The sequence below is a fragment of the Triturus cristatus genome, chromosome 1_2, assembly GCF_964204655.1.
Source record: "Triturus cristatus chromosome 1_2, aTriCri1.1, whole genome shotgun sequence".
Taxonomy (NCBI): Eukaryota; Metazoa; Chordata; class Amphibia; order Caudata; family Salamandridae; genus Triturus; species Triturus cristatus.
In genome coordinates, this window is record NC_140580.1 from 775,274,272 (window position 1) to 775,287,197 (window position 12,926).

Here is a 12,926-nt window from a genome sequence, read left to right on the forward strand (position 1 = left end):
ATTGGTGGTGGTGGTATTGGTAGTGCTGGTATTGGTGGTGATGGTGGCATTGGTGGTGGTGGTATTGGTATTGGTGGTATTGGTGGTGGTATTGGTATTGGTGGTGGTAATATTGGTGGTGGTGATATTGTTGGTGATGGTATTGTTGGTGGTGGTATTGGTCGTGGTGGTATGAGTGGTGGTGGTATTGGTGGTATTGGAGGTGGTGGTATTGGTGGCGGTATTGGTGGTATTGGTGGTATTGGCTGTGGTGGTGGTATTGGTGGTGATGGTATAGGTGGTGGAATTGGTATTGGTGGTATTGGTATTGGTGGTGGTGGTATTGGTATTGGTGGTGGTATTGGTGGTGGTATATGTGGGGGTAATGGTGGTGGTAGAGGTATTGATAGTGGTATTGTTGGTGGTGGTATTTGTGGTGGTGTTGGTGGTGGCATTGGTGGTGGTATTGTTGGTATTGGTGGTGGCATTGGTGGTGGTGGTATTGGTATTGGCAGTGGTATTGCTGTTGGTGGTTTTGGTGATAGTGGTGGTATTGATGGTGGTGGTGTTGGTGGTGGGGGTATTGGTGGTGGTGGTATTGGTGGTGGTGGTATTGGTGGTGGTGGTGAGGGTATTGGTGGTGGAGGTATTGGTGGTGGTGGTATTGGTGGTGGTGGTATTGGTGGTGGAATTGGTATTGGTGGTATTGGTGGTGGTGTATTGGTGGTATTGGTGGTGGTGGTGATATTGTTGGCGGTGGTATTGGTGCTGGTGGTCTTGGTGGTGGTGGTCTTGGTATTGGTGGTGGTATTGGTATTGGTGGTGGTGGTATTGGTGGTGGTGGTGATATTGTTGGTGGTGGTGGTATTGGTCATGGTGGTATAGGTGGTGGTGGTATTGTTGGTATTGGAGGTGGTGGTGTTGGTGGTATTGGTGGTGGTATTATTGGCTGTGGTGGTGGTATTGGTAGGGGTAAAATTGGTGGTGATTGTATTGGTGGTGGAATTTGTATTGGTGGTATTGGTGGTGGTATTGATGGTGGTATTGGTGGCGGTAGTGCTATTGATGGTGGTATTGGTGGTGGTATTTGTGGTGGTGGTATTGGTGGCATTGGTGGTGGTGGTATTTGTGGTGGTATTGGTGGTGGTGGTGGCATTGGTGGTGGTGGTATTGTTGGTATTGGTGGTGGCATTGGTGGTGGTGGTATCGGTATTGGCAGTCATATTGCTATTGGTGGTGGTATTGTATTGATGGCGGTGGTAATGGTGGTATTGATGGTGGTGGTATTGGCGGTGGTGGTATTTGTGGTGGTGGTATTGGTGGTGGTGGTGAGGGTATTGGTGGTGGTGGTATTGGCGGTGGTGGTCTTGGAATTGGTGGTGGTATTGTTATTGGTGGTGATGGTATTGGTGGTGGAATAGGAATTGTTGGTATTGGTGGTGGTGTATTGGTGGTATTAGTGGTGGTAGTTATATTGTTGGTGGTGGTATTGGTGGTGGTGGTGGTATGGGTGCTGGTGGTATTGGTGGTATTGGAGGTGGTGCTATTTGTGTTGGTGGTATTGGTGGTGGTGGTATTGGTGGTGGTGGTATTGGTGGTGATGGTATTGGTGGTGGAATTACTATTGGTGGTATTGGTGGTGGTGGTATTGGTGGTGGTGGAGGCATTGTGGTGGTATTGGTGGGGGCATGGGTGGTGGTATTTGTGGTGGTATTGGTGGTGGTGGTATTGTTGGTATTGGTGGTGGTGGTATTGGTATTGGTGGCATTGGTGGTGGTGGTATTGGTATTGGCAGTGGCATTGCTATTGGTGGTGGTATTGGATTGATGGTGGTGGTATTGGTGGTGGTGGTGGTGGTATTGATGGTAGTGGTATTGGTCGTGGTGGTATGGGTGGTGGTGGTATTGGTGGTGGTGGTATTGGTGGTGGTAGTATTGGCTGTGGTGGTATTGGTAGTGGTAGAATTGGTGGTGATTGTATTGGTGGTGGAATTGGTAATGGTGGTATTGGTATTGGTGGCGGTATTGGTATTGGTGGTGGTATTGATGGTGGTATTGGTGGTGGTAGTGCTATTGATGGTGGTATTGGTGGTGGTGGTGGTATTTGTGGTGGTGGTATTTGTGGTGGTGGTATTGGTGGTGGTGGTATTTGTGGTGGTATTGGTGGTGGTGGTGGCATTGGTGGTGGTGGTATTGTTGGTATTGGTGGTGGCATTGGTGGTGGTGGTATTGGTATTGGCAGTGGTATTGCTATTGGTGGCGGTATTGTATTGATGGCAGTGGCATTGGTGGTATAGGTGGTATTGATTGTGGTGGTATTGGCAGTGGTGGTATTGGTGGTGGTGGTATTGGTGGTGGTGGTGAGGGTATTGGTGGTGGTGGTATTGGTGGTGGTGGTCTTGGTATTGGTGGTGGTATTGGTATTGGTGGTGATGGTATTGGTGGTGGAATAGGTATTGTTGGTATTAGTGGTGGTGTATTTGTGGTATTGGTGGTGGTAGTGATATTGTTGGTGGTGGTATTGGTGGTGGTGGTATGGGTGGTGGTGGTATTGGAGGTGGTGGTATTGGTGGTATTTGTGGTGGTGGTATTGGTGGTGGTGGTATTGGTGGTGATGGTATTGGTGGTGGAATTACTATTGGTGGTATTGGTGGTGGTGGTATTGGTGGTGGTGGTGGCATTGGTGGTGGTATTGGTGGGGGTATGGGTGGTGGTAGTGGTATTGATGGTGGTATTGGTGGTGGTATTTGTGGTGGTGGTATTTGTGGTGGTATTGGTGGTGGTGGTGGCATTGGTGGTGGTGGTATTGTTGGTATTGGTGTTGGTGGTATTGGTATTGGTGGCATTGGTGGTGGTGGTATTGGTATTGGCAGTGGTATTGCTATTGGTGGTGGTATTGGTGGTGGTAGTATTGGTGGTGGTGGTGGTATTGATGGTGGTGGTATTGGTGGTGGTGGTATTGGTGATGGTGGTGGCATGGTGGTGGTCGTATTGGTGGCGGTGATATTGGTGGTGGTGTTATTGGTGGTGGTACTGGTGGTGGTATTAGTGGTGGTGGCATTGAGGGTGGTGGTATTGGCTGTGGTGGTGGTATTGGTGGTGGTGGTATTGGTAGTGCTGGTATTGGTGGTGATGGTGGCATTGGTGGTGGTGGTATTGGTATTGGTGGTATTGGTGGTGGTATTGGTATTGGTATTGGTGGTGGTAATATTGGTGGTGGTGGTGGTGATATTGTTGGTGGTGGTATTGTTGGTGGTCGTATTGGTCGTGGTGGTATGAGTGGTGGTGGTATTGGTGGTATTGGAGGTGGTGGTATTGGTGGCGGTATTGGTGGTATTGGTGGTATTGGCTGTGGTGGTGGTATTGGTGGTGATGGTATTGGTGGTGGAATTGGTATTGGTGGTATTGGTATTGGTGGTGGTGGTATTGGTATTGGTGGTGGTATATGTGGGGGTAATGGTGGTGGTAGCGGTATTGATAGTGGTATTGTTGGTGGTGGTGTTTGTGGTGGTGGTATTTGTGGTGGTGGTATTGGTGGTGGTGGTATTTGTGGTGGTGTTCGTGGTGGTGGCATTGGTGGTGGTATTGTTGGTATTGGTGGTGGCATTGGTGGTGGTGGTATTGGTATTGGCAGTGGTATTGCTGTTGGTGGTATTGGTGATGGTGGTGGTATTGATGGTGGTGGTGTTGGTGGTGGGGGTATTGGTGGTGGTGGTATTGGTGGTGGTGGTATTGGTGGTGGTGGTGAGGGTATTGGTGGTGGAGGTATTGGTGGTGGTGGTCTTGGTATTGGTGGTGGTGGTATTGGTGGTGGAATTGGTATTGGTGGTATTGGTGGTGGTGTATTGGTGGTATTGGTGGTGGTGGTGATATTGTTGGTGGTGGTATTGGTGCTGGTGGTCTTGGTGGTGGTGGTCTTGGTATTGGTGGTGGTATTGGTATTGGTGGTGGTGGTATTGGTGGTGGTGGTGATATTGTTGGTGGTGGTGGTATTGGTCGTGGTGGTATGGGTGGTGGTGGTATTGGTGGTATTGGAGGTGGTGGTGTTGATGGTATTGGTGGTGGTGGTATTGGTGGTGGTAGTATTGGCTGTGGTGGTGGTATTGGTAGTGGTATAATTGGTGGTGATTGTATTGGTGGTGGAATTTGTATTGGTGGTATTGGTGGTGGTATTGATGGTGGTATTGGTGGCGGTAGTGCTATAGATGGTGGTATTGGTGGTGGTGGTGGTATTTGTGGTGGTGGTATTGGTGGTGGTGGCATTGGTGGTGGTGGTATTTGTGGTGGTATTGGTGGTGGTGGTATTGTTGGTATTGGTGGTGGCATTGGTGGTGGTGGTATCGGTATTGGCAGTCATATTGCTATTGGTGGTGGTATTGTTTTATTGGCGGTGGTAATGGTGGTATTGATGGTGGTGGTATTGGCGGTGGTGGTATTGGTGGTGGTGGTATTGGTGGTGGTGGTGAGGGTATTGGTGGTGGTGGTATTGGTGGTGGTGGTCTTGGTATTGGTGGTGGTATTGTTATTGGTGGTGATGGTATTGGTGGTGGAATAGGAATTGTTGGTATTGGTGGCGGTGTATTGGTGGTATTAGTGGTGGTAGTTATATTGTTGGTGGTGGTATTGGTGGTGGTGGTGGTATGGGTGGTGGTGGTATTGGTGGTATTGGAGGTGGTGCTATTTGTGTTGGTGGTATTGGTGGTGGTGGTATTGGTAGTGGCGGTATGGGTGGTGATGGTATTGGTGGTGGAATTACTATTGGTGGTATTGGTGGTGGTGGTATTAGTGGTGGTGGAGGCATTGTGGTGGTATTGGTGGGGGCATGGCTGGTGGTATTTGTGGTGGTATTGGTGGTGGTGGTGGCATTGGTGGTGGTGGTATTGTTGGTATTGGTGGTGGTGGTATTGGTATTGGTGGCATTGGTGGTGGTGGTATTGGTATTGGCAGTGGCATTGCTATTGGTGGTGGTATTGGATTGGTGGTGGTGGTATTGGTGGTGGTGGTGGTATTGATGGTGGTGGTATTGGTCGTGGTGGTATGGGTGGTGGTGGTATTGGTTGTATTGGAGGTGGTGGTATTGGTGGTAGTGGTATTGGTGGTGGTAGTATTGGCTGTGGTGGTGGTATTGGTAGTGGTAGAATTGGTGGTGATTGTATTGGTGGTGGAATTGGTAATGGTGGTATTGGTATTGGTGGCAGTATTGGTGGTGGTATTGATGGTGGTATTGGTGGTGGTAGTGCTATTGATGGTGGTATTGGTGGTGATGGTGGTATTTGTGGTGGTGGTATTTGTGGTGGTGGTATTGGTGGTGGTGGTATTTGTGGTGCTATTGGTGGTGGTGGTGGCATTGGTGGTGGTGGTATTGTTGGTATTGGTGGTGGCATTGGTGGTGGTGGTATCGGTATTGGCAGTGGTATTGCTATTGGTGGCGGTATTGTATTGATGGCAGTGGCATTGGTGGTATAGGTGGTATTGATGGTGGTGGTATTGGCAGTGGTGGTATTGGTGGTGGTGGTATTGGTGGTGGTGGTAAGGGTATTGGTGGTGGTGGTATTGGTGGTGGTGGTCTTGGTATTGGTGGTGGTATTGGTATTGATGGTGATGGTATTGGTGGTGGAATAGGTATTGTTGGTATTGGTGGTGGTGTATTTGTGGTATTGGTGGTGGTAGTGATATTGTTGGTGGTGGTATTGGTGGTGGTGGTATGGGTGGTGGTGGTGGTATTGGAGGTGGAATTACTATTGGTGGTATTGGTGGTGGTGGTATTGGTGGTGGTGGTGGCATTGGTGGTGGTATTGGTGGGGGTATGGGTGGTGGTAGTGGTATTGATGGTGGTATTGGTGGTGGTATTTGTGGTGGTGGTATTGGGGTGGTGGTATTTGTGGTGGCATTGGTGGTGGTGGTGGCATTGGTGGTGGTGGTATTGTTGGTATTGGTGTTGGTGGTATTGGTATTGGTGGCATTGGTGGTGGTGGTATTGGTATTGGCAGTGGTATTGCTATTGGTGGTGGTATTGGTGGTGGTAGTATTGGTGGTGGTGGTGGTATTGATGGTGGTGGTATTGGTGGTGGTGGTATTGGTGATGGTGGTGGCAAGGTGGTGGTCGTATTGGTGGCGGTGATATTGGTGGTGGTGTTATTGGTGGTGGTACTGGTGGTGGTATTAGTGGTGGTGGCATTGATGGTGGTGGTATTGGTGGTGGTGGTATTGGTGGTGGTGTTGGTTGTTTCGGTGTTGATGTTGGTTGGTGGTATTGGCGGTGGTGGTGGTATTGGTGATGGTGTGTTGGTATTGGTGGTGGTAGTATTGATATAGGTGGTGGTGGTAATGGTGGTATTGGTGGTATTGATGGTGATGGTACTGTTGGTGGTGGTATTGGTGATGTTATTGGTAGTGGTGGTTGTATTGGCATTGGTGGGGGTGTTGGTGGTGATGCTGGTGGTATTGGTGATGGTGGTATTGGAGGTGGTGGTATTGGTGGTCATGGTATTGGTGGTCATGGTATTGTTATTGGCTGTGGTATTTGTATTGGTGGTGGTGGTGGTATTGAGGGTGGTGGTATTGGTGGTGGTAATATTGGTGGTGGTGGTGGTGATATTGTTGGTGGTGGTATTGTTGGTGCTGGTATTGGTCGTGGTGGTATGAGTGGTGGTGGTATTGGTGGTATTGGAGGTGGTGGTATTGGTGGCGGTATTGGTGGTATTGGTGGTATTGGCTATGGTGGTGGTATTGGTGGTGATGGTATTGGTGTTGGAATTGGTATTGGTGGTATTGGTATTGGTGGTGGTGGTATTGGTATTGGTGGTGGTATTGGTGGTGGTATATGTGGGGGTAATGGTGGTGGTAGCGGTATTGATAGTGGTATTGTTGGTGGTGGTGTTTGTGGTGGTGGTATTTGTGGTGGTGGTATTGGTGGTGGTGGTATTTGTGGTGGTGTTGGTGGTGGTGGTGGCATTGGTGGTGGTATTGTTGGTATTGGTGGTGGCATTGGTGGTGGTGGTATTGGTATTGGCAGTGGTATTGCTGTTGGTGGTATTGGTGATGGTGGTGGTATTGATGGTGGTGGTGTTGGTGGTGGGGGTATTGGTGGTGGTGGTATTGGTGGTGGTGGTATTGGTGGTGGTGATGAGGGTATTGGTGGTGGAGGTGGTCTTGGTATTGGTGGTGGTGGTATTGGTGGTGGAGGTATTGGTGGTGGTGGTCTTGGTATTGGTGGTGGTGGTATTGGTGGTGGAATTGGTATTGGTGGTATTGGTGGTGGTGTATTGGTGGTATTGGTGGTGGTGGTGATATTGTTGGTGGTGGTATTGGTTCTGGTGGTCTTGGTGGTGGTGGTCTTGGTATTGGTGGTGGTATTGGTATTGGTGGTGGTGGTATTGGTGGTGGTGGTGATATTGTTGGTGGTGGTGGTATTGGTCGTGGTGGTATGGGTGGTGGTGGTATTGGTGGTATTGGAGGTGGTGGTGTTGATGGTATTGGTGGTGGTGGTATTGGTGGTGGTAGTATTGGCTGTGGTGGTGGTATTGGTAGTGGTAGAATTGGTGGTGATTGTATTGGTGGTGGAATTTGTATTGGTGGTATTGGTGGTGGTATTGATGGTGGTATTGGTGGCGGTAGTGCTATTGATGGTGGTATTGGTGGTGGTGGTGGTATTTGTGGTGGTGGTATTGGTGGTGGTGGCATTGGTGGTGGTGGTATTTGTGGTGGTATTGGTGGTGGTGGTATTGTTGGTATTGGTGGTGGCATTGGTGGTGGTGGTATCGGTATTGGCAGTCATATTGCTATTGGTGGTGGTATTGTATTGATGGCGGTGGTAATGGTGGTATTGATGGTGGTGGTATTGGCGGTGGTGGTATTGGTGGTGGTGGTATTGGTGGTGGTGGTGAGGGTATTGGTGGTGGTGGTATTGGTGGTGGTGGTCTTGGTATTGGTGGTGGTATTGTTATTGGTGGTGATGGTATTGGTGGTGGAATAGGAATTGTTGGTATTGGTGGCGGTGTATTGGTGGTATTAGTGGTGGTAGTTATATTGTTGGTGGTGGTATTGGTGGTGGTGGTGGTATGGGTGGTGCTGGTATTGGTGGTATTGGAGGTGGTGCTATTTGTGTTGGTGGTATTGGTGGTGGTGGTATTGGTGGTGGTGGTATTGGTGGTGATGGTATTGGTGGTGAAATTACTATTGGTGGTATTGGTGGTGGTGGTATTGGGGGTGGTGGAGGCATTGTGGTGGTATTGGTGGGGGCATGGGTGGTGGTATTTGTGGTGGTATTGGTGGTGGTGGTGGCATTGGTAGTGGTGGTATTGTTGGTATTGGTGGTGGTGGTATTGGTATTGGTGGCATTGGTGGTGGTGGTATTGGTATTGGCAGTGGCATTGCTATTGGTGGTGGTATTGGATTGGTGGTGGTGGTATTGGTGGTGGTGGTGGTATTGATGGTGGTGGTATTGGTCGTGGTGGTATGGGTGGTGGTGGTATTGGTTGTATTGGAGGTGGTGGTATTGGTGGTGGTTGTATTGGTGGTGGTAGTATTGGCTGTGGTGGTGGTATTGGTAGTGGTAGAATTGGTGGTGATTGTATTGGTGGTGGAATTGGTAATGGTGGTATTGGTATTGGTGGCGGTATTGGTGGTGGTATTGATGGTGGTATTGGTGGTGGTAGTGCTATTGATGGTGGTATTGGTGGTGGTATTTGTGGTGGTGGTATTTGTGGTGGTGGTATTGGTGGTGGTGGTGGCATTGGTGGTGGTGGTATTGTTGGTATTGGTGGTGGCATTGGTGGTGGTGGTATCGGTATTGGCAGTGGTATTGCTATTGGTGGCGGTATTGTATTGATGGCAGTGGCATTGGTGGTATAGGTGGTATTGATGGTGGTGGTATTGGCAGTGGTGGTATTGGTGGTGGTGGTGGTGGTAGTGAGGGTATTGGTGGTGGTGGTATTGGTGGTGGTGGTCTTGGTATTGGTGGTGGTATTGGTATTGGTGGTGATGGTATTGGTGGTGGAATAGGTATTGTTGGTATTGGTGGTGGTGTATTTGTGGTATTGGTGGTGGTAGTGATATTGTTGGTGGTGGTATTGGTGGTGGTGGTATTGGTATTGGCAGTGGCATTGCTATTGGTGGTGGTATTGGATTGGTGGTGGTGGTATTGGTGGTGGTGGTGGTATTGATGGTGGTGGTATTGGTCGTGGTGGTATGGGTGGTGGTGGTATTGGTTGTATTGGAGGTGGTGTTATTGGTGGTGGTTGTATTTGTGGTGGTAGTATTGGCTGTGGTGGTGGTATTGGTAGTGGTAGAATTGGTGGTGATTGTATTGGTGGTGGAATTGGTAATGGTGGTATTGGTATTGGTGGCGGTATTGGTGGTGGTATTGATGGTGGTATTGGTGGTGGTAGTGCTATTGATGGTGGTATTGGTGGTGGTGGTGGTATTTGTGGTGGTGGTATTTGTGGTGGTGGTATTGGTGGTGGTGGTGGCATTGGTGGTGGTGGTATTGTTGGTATTGGTGGTGGCATTGGTGGTGGTGGTATCGGTATTGGCAGTGGTATTGCTATTGGTGGCGGTATTGTATTGATGGCAGTGGCATTGGTGGTATAGGTGGTATTGATGGTGGTGGTATTGGCAGTGGTGGTATTGGTGGTGGTGGTGGTGGTGAGGGTATTGGTGGTGGTGGTATTGGTGGTGGTGGTCTTGGTATTGGTGGTGGTATTGGTATTGGTGGTGATGGTATTGGTGGTGGAATAGGTATTGTTGGTATTGGTGGTGGTGTATTTGTGGTATTGGTGGTGGTAGTGATATTGTTGGTGGTGGTATTGGTGGTGGTGGTATGGGTGGTGGTGGTATTGGAGGTGGAATTACTATTGGTGGTATTGGTGGTGGTGGTATTGGTGGTGGTGGTGGTGGCATTGGTGGTGGTATTGGTGGGGGTATGGGTGGTGGTAGTGGTATTGATGGTGGTATTGGTGGTGGTATTTGCGGTGGTGGTATTTGGGTGGTGGTATTTGTGGTGGCATTGGTGGTGGTGGTGGCATTGGTGGTGGTGGTATTGTTGGTATTGGTGTTGGTGGTATTGGTATTGGTGGCATTGGTGGTGGTGGTATTGGTATTGGCAGTGGTATTGCTATTGGTGGTGGTATTGGTGGTGGTAGTATTGGTGGTGGTATTGATGGTGGTGGTGGTATTGATGGTGGTGGTATTGGTGGTGGTGGTATTGGTGATGGTGGTGGCATGGTGGTGGTCGTATTGGTGGCGGTGATATTGGTGGTGGTGTTATTGGTGGTGGTACTGGTGGTGGTATTAGTGGTGGTGGCATTGATGGTGGTGGTATTGGTGGCGGTGGTATTGGTGGTGGTGTTGGTTGTTTCGGTGTTGATGTTGGTTGGTGGTATTGGCGGTGGTGGTGGTATTGGTGATGGTGTGTTGGTATTGGTGGTGGTAGTATTGATATAGGTGGTGGTGGTAATGGTGGTATTGGTGGTATTGATGGTGGTATTGGTGGTGGTAGTGCTATTGATGGTGGTATTGGTGGTGGTGGTGGTATTTGTGGTGGTGGTATTTGTGGTGGTGGTATTGGTGGTGGTGGTATTTGTGGTGCTATTGGTGGTGGTGGTGGCATTGGTGGTGGTGGTATTGTTGGTATTGGTGGTGGCATTGGTGGTGGTGGTATCGGTATTGGCAGTGGTATTGCTATTGGTGGCGGTATTGTATTGATGGCAGTGGCATTGGTGGTATAGGTGGTATTGATGGTGGTGGTATTGGCAGTGGTGGTATTGGTGGTGGTGGTATTGGTGGTGGTGGTAAGGGTATTGGTGGTGGTGGTATTGGTGGTGGTGGTCTTGGTATTGGTGGTGGTATTGGTATTGGTGGTGATGGTATTGGTGGTGGAATAGGTATTGTTGGTATTGGTGGTGGTGTATTTGTGGTATTGGTGGTGGTAGTGATATTGTTGGTGGTGGTATTGGTGGTGGTGGTATGGGTGGTGGTGGTATTGGAGGTGGAATTACTATTGGTGGTATTGGTGGTGGTGGTATTGGTGGTGGTGGTTGCATTGGTGGTGGTATTCGTGGGGGTATGGGTGGTGGTAGTGGTATTGATGGTGGTATTGGTGGTGGTATTTGTGGTGGTCGTATTGGGGTGGTGGTATTTGTGGTGGCATTGGTGGTGGTGGTGGCATTGGTGGTGGTGGTATTGTTGGTATTGGTGTTGGTGGTATTGGTATTGGTGGCGTTGGTGGTGGTGGTATTGGTATTGGCAGTGGTATTGCTATTGGTGGTGGTATTGGTGGTGGAAGTATTGGTGGTGGTGGTGGTATTGATGGTGGTGGTATTGGTGGTGATGGTATTGGTGATGGTGGTGGCATGGTGGTGGTCGTATTGGTGGCGGTGATATTGGTGGTGGTGTTATTGGTGGTGGTACTGGTGGTGGTATTAGTGGTGGTGGCATTGATGGTGGTGGTATTGGTGGCGGTGGTATTGGTGGTGGTGTTGGTTGTTTCGGTGTTGATGTTGGTTGGTGGTATTGGCGGTGGTGGTGGTATTGGTGATGGTGTGTTGGTATTGGTGGTGGTAGTATTGATATAGGTGGTGGTGGTAATGGTGGTATTGGTGGTATTGATGGTGATGGTACTGTTGGTGGTGGTATTGGTGATGTTATTGGTAGTGGTGGTTGTATTGGCATTGGTGGGGGTGTTGGTGGTGATGCTGGTGGTATTGGTGATGGTGGTATTGGAGGTGGTGGTATTGGTGGTCATGGTATTGGTGGTCATGGTATTGGTGGTCATGGTATTGTTATTGGCTGTGGTATTTGTATTGGTGGTGGTGGTGGTATTGAGGGTGGTGGTATTGGTGGTGGTAATATTGGTGGTGGTGGTGGTGATATTGTTGGTGGTGGTATTGTTGGTGGTGGTATTGGTCGTGGTGGTATGAGTGGTGGTGGTATTGGTGGTATTGGAGGTGGTGGTATTGGTGGCGGTATTGGTGGTATTGGTGGTATTGGCTGTGGTGGTGGTATTGGTGGTGATGGTATTGGTGGTGGAATTGGTATTGGTGGTATTGGTATTGGTGGTGGTGGTATTGGTATTGGTGGTGGTATTGGTGGTGGTATATGTGGGGGTAATGGTGGTGGTAGCGGTATTGATAGTGGTATTGTTGGTGGTGGTGTTTGTGGTGGTGGTATTTGTGGTGGTGGTATTGGTGGTGGTGGTATTTGTGGTGGTGTTGGTGGTGGTGGTGGCATTGGTGGTGGTATTGTTGGTATTGGTGGTGGCATTGGTGGTGGTGGTATTGGTATTGGCAGTGGTATTGCTGTTGGTGGTATTGGTGATGGTGGTGGTATTGATGGTGGTGGTGTTGGTGGTGGGGGTATTGGTGGTGGTGGTATTGGTGGTGGTGGTATTGGTGGTGGTGGTGAGGGTATTGGTGGTGGAGGTATTGGTGGTGGTGGTCTTGGTATTGGTGGTGGTGGTATTGGTGGTGGACTTGGTATTGGTGGTATTGGTGGTGGTGTATTGGTGGTATTGGTGGTGGTGGTGATATTGTTGGTGGTGGTATTGGTTCTGGTGGTCTTGGTGGTGGTGGTCTTGGTATTGGTGGTGGTATTGGTATTGGTGGTGGTGGTATTGGTGGTGGTGGTGATATTGTTGGTGGTGGTGGTATTGGTCGTGGTGGTATGGGTGGTGGTGGTATTGGTGGTATTGGAGGTGGTGGTGTTGATGGTATTGGTGGTGGTGGTATTGGTGGTGGTAGTATTGGCTGTGGTGGTGGTATTGGTAGTGGTAGAATTGGTGGTGATTGTATTGGTGGTGGAATTTGTATTGGTGGTATTGGTGGTGGTATTGATGGTGGTATTGGTGGCGGTAGTGCTATTGATGGTGGTATTGGTGGTGGTGGTGGTATTTGTGGTGGTGGTATTGGTGGTGGTGGCATTGGTGGTGGTGGTATTTGTGGTGGTATTGGT